Genomic DNA, 4,510 nt, shown 5'->3' with positions numbered 1-4,510 from the left:
AAAAAAAAAAAAAAAAAGAAACTGTTTTATTGCTATTTTATGTTTTTGCATTAAAATGAATAAAAATTATAAAAAATAAAATAAAAGCAAAGGTAATTTAAAAAAAAAAACTAAAGCAGTTATGCCATACTCATCCAAGCATTGCTTGTTTTGCATGTGAGTCCTTGGGTATTTAGTTTTTGGGGGCGGAGTACTTAGAGAAAGCACAAGATGAATAAGAGTTAATTGAATGAAAAGAAAATAATATGTAATTGGGCTTCACTCTATTTGTATTCAACCCAATTAGCCCTGATCAATTCTGTACTGTAATTAAGTGTGGAAAAAAGACAATGCTGATAAATTGTAGTCTTTTATATTTCTATGAATTATCTTTAATTCATAATCATGACTATTGATTTGATTAAACACAGGCTTAATATGGTAAGGATTTTCTGCTAGAATCATGTGCTTTGAATTAGTCCTAAAGGTCTATCAATGTTTGTTTAAACCCCGAATTTCTACTCAAAAGCTGAAGAAAAAAATCATATATTAAAATTAAATCAAAGTAAGTAATTGGGTAGTATTAACGATTTGAAAACTGGAAATGTATTCTCATGAAATGAAGCTGAGCATTGATTTAAATTGCCTCAGCTAATGAAACAGCCTCAATTATCTAAAATATTAACAAAAGTTTTTTTCCTTGTCATTGGAAATAATCAGAGTGATGAAAATCTGGTATACCTATGCCCAAGAATGGGGCAAAGATGGTGGCACTAAGAAATTTTTGACAGTGACCCTGATGAAATTAATCAGAACAGATATAGAAGCAGAGGTAGATTCTATTTAACTATGAATAGATGGAACTGAATATTTAGGAGATGAATGAGATCATGATAGGTCTCCTGAAATTGAAACAAGGTTCTATAAATTGGTGAAGGAGAAGCAAACTATAAATATTAATCTTTGTTACTCAGCTTCTTTTAGAGTTCCTGCCACAACTCTAGAGCACCAATTTCAAACCTATGAAGGGGCCCCAATGGAATGAGGTGTGATCGCAATGATATTTCTTGCTGAATTTGTAGATCACGGATAGAAAAAAAGTTTTTCGTGTAGTATTGACACTTTAATAAAAAACTTACAAAGCTACGACAGCAAATCTCAAATACAAAAACTGTAAGGATGGAGAAAGTAAACAATGGGGGTGAGGATGAGTCCCTTATCCTCTGTTGTGTAGGGAACTTTTAAATCTTGGTCATCATGATTGCCTCAATGCAGTTTTCTCATCTATACAATACTTTCTGATTTTTCCAGTTAATTTCAATTGTATAGTAGGATGCTGTCGCTCATATCAGAGACTACAGATCTGCTTCTCTACTCCATTGCCTTTTGAGCTTCTTTCTTGAGAGGATCCATTTCTTAAATATTTTTCTATTTATTGATTTTTTTTTGTGGGACCAGGAATTGAACTCAGGCCCTTGTGCTTGCCAGGCAAGCATTTATTCTACTGAGCTATCTCCCCAGCTCCTCTCCTTATTGATTTTCAGATCAAAGCATTTGTAAATTTTGCATGGTATTTTGTGGTTTATTTCTTTCAAAAAATTATAGTGAGCCTATATTTTGTCCCCTTAGACCTACCAAAGAATTGTTATATCAGTTCTCAGTAGAAAAAGACATGGGGTAGGCTTTTAGTGCTGCTATAATGAAGTATCACCAATCACGTGGCTTAAAACAGTGCAAGTCTGTTCTCTCATAGATGTGGAGGTTACAAGTGCAAGATCATGGCAAGGACGCGGTCAGTTTCTTCTGGAGACTCCGAGAGAAAATCTGTCCTAGTTGCTGGTGGTTGCAGGCAATCCCTGCCTTGCAGACACATAACTCCACTCTCTGCCATTGTCTTTACATGTGGTGCTGTGTCCCTGTATCTTCAGGTGGCCTTTCAATGAAGTCACCAGGCCTTGCATTTACAGTTTCTCAGTCCTTCATTTTAATTAGGTTACCTCTGGAAAGACCTTATTTCCAGATAGTGTCAAATTCACATATCCTGGGAGTTACGACTTATTTCTTTGGCAATGTAATTCACCACACAATACTATAGTGGTGGAATTTTGATTGAACTTGTGTCATTTTTCTTAAATTGGTTTTTTAAAGTGTTCTTATAACACATTTCAAAAACTTGAGAAGAGCCGCATGTGGTGGCACTGCCTGTATCAGCACTTGGGAGGCTAACACAGGAGGATCATCACAAGTTTGAGGTTCTCCTGGGCTACACCGTGAGCTTAAGGCCAGCCTGAACTACGTAGCAAGACCCTGTCTCAAAAAGAATTCCTACATTAAAAGGCGGTGGGTGGGTTTAGCTCCTTTTGGAGCTTTCAGTGTTACAAACGGCACACCGTAGCATGCATGCCATAGGTTTATCACTGCTTTAGACTTTCATCCAGGTGGCTTGTTTTGTAGGCCTTTTTAGAATTAAGGCCAATCAGGGCTGGTGAGATGGCTCAGTGGTCTAAAGCACCTACTTGGAACAAGCTTAGCAAAGCATAGGGATCGCGGTTCAATCCCCCAGCACCACATGCCAGCCACCCCATGGTGGGCTGAGCTGGCCACACACACACACACACACACACACACACACACATAAATAAAAATTAAAAAAAATAGAATTAAGGCCAATCAAATGAGCTATTATACACACGTGAGTTTATATTGTAATTCTGTGTTGTCCCTGCTCCTTAAATTATTAGTACTCACACTACATGATATATTTAATTTCATCTACAACATAAATTTTTAAATTCACCTAGAAGCAACTATATATAAATACTCATGACAAAAATGTATATATATAGTACTCTGGAGATCTATGGGGCAAAGTAATTATAATTTGCCAGAAGTGTTTTTAAATATTTTAAGGTCTCTGAAGTTGAGCTTGAAAGCTCTATCATACAGATAGACCCCACCATGAGAGAGTTGGAATTGTGCATTTAGAAAGGTCAAGGGAGTCATATGTACTCTGGCAAAAAGGTAGCTTTGTTTCCCCTGAAGTCCCAGTGACTCCCAGATTCTTACAGTATGGTTCTGCACAGAAACAAGACTGATTTTCAAAGTCTATAATGTGTAGGCAGACAGAATCATACATCATATAGGAATCTCAGAAACAGGCTCCATTTACTTATGAATAAAAGATTTAATGACTGCTCGTTCAGAAAGAGCTGCATTAAGTGAATGCAGTTATTAAGTGAATCCTTAATAAATTGGCCGATAGTTACTTGTATGAGATTGGAGATCTCTGCAGCTTTACTGACACTGAAAGAAAATGGTAACCTAATTGTTCCTGTCAGTCTTTTGGGGGAGTGACCACACTGCATTCTCTGTGAGCACAGCATTCAGGAGACCTGACTTGTGGCTCTAGTTCTGTCACTGACTTTGGGCATGTCACTTTATTTATCTGGAATTTAGGTGCCTAATTTGTAAAACAGAGTTGGACTAGACATTTATAGGGTTTCTTCGGCCTCGTAAATTTTTACTGAGTCTGTGAAAACATCTGCCTTCATCTTTACTATGTGACTGTGGAAGTCGTGTTGGCATATATGAGAATACTTTAAGAAAATACTTGGGAAATGAGACCAATTTATACCTAATATGTTGATTCTTCCCGACAACAAGAAGCTCATTTTGTTCAGCCTCATCAATAGTTTTCTCTCTACTCTGAATTATACATGATTTATGATGAAATGCAGAAAGCTAATTTCCCCCAGTTCTTGTTTGGTGCAAATAAATGATCCTTCCAGGATTTCCATATTAATAACAAATTTCCACTGACAAAGCACACACTCCATTTTTTCTTTGTCTTACTATAACTACAGCTTGAGACAAAACAAAGTAAAAATATGCTTGGTATGTTTGTTTCAGAGAAGCAAGAGACATGGGCAAAAGCTAGTATAAAAACATTGCACCTTTAGGCACCCGGAAGTGTTTGACTAGCCCTGAAAAGTACCAGCGAAAGAACTTTTTCCTCCATGCTTATTGTATGGTTAGAAAAACTGGCCTCTAACAGTTTAGTTTATTCCTTGTGCTGGTTAACTGCACTAAACTCCGACGAGAAAGCTACACTTGAAAGTTCGAAATAACTGCTTTGTGCTTTGTGCTGATGGAGGAAATACTTGAAAATTTCATTGTCCAGAGAGGAATCTAAGAATACTTTCCATTTCTCATCATGCTCTGCTTAAAGGGAGAGTTTAGTTTGCTTCCTTAACTAGGCTTCTGTTAAACTCTACAGGGGCCGGGGAGATGGCTCAGTAGGATAAGCGCTTGACTGGCAAACGCAAGGATCTGAGTTCAATCCCCGGTTCTGAAAAAAAAAAAAAAAAAAAAAAAAACAACTCTACAGGGGTTTCCTTCAAGTCCTGTTCTTGGGTGATCATGTTGTAAGGGGGGGAACCCTAGCAAAGGAAGTACTGAGGACAGCGAGTTAGGGCTGTCAGAGGAAGTTGAACTACAACTTCCTTCAGCATGACTTGGAATATATTCCCAT

This window comes from Octodon degus, unplaced genomic scaffold, assembly GCF_000260255.1.
Source record: "Octodon degus isolate 3935 unplaced genomic scaffold, OctDeg1.0 scaffold00063, whole genome shotgun sequence".
NCBI classification, from domain to species: domain Eukaryota; kingdom Metazoa; phylum Chordata; class Mammalia; order Rodentia; family Octodontidae; genus Octodon; species Octodon degus.
This window is presented reverse-complemented; position numbering follows the sequence as displayed.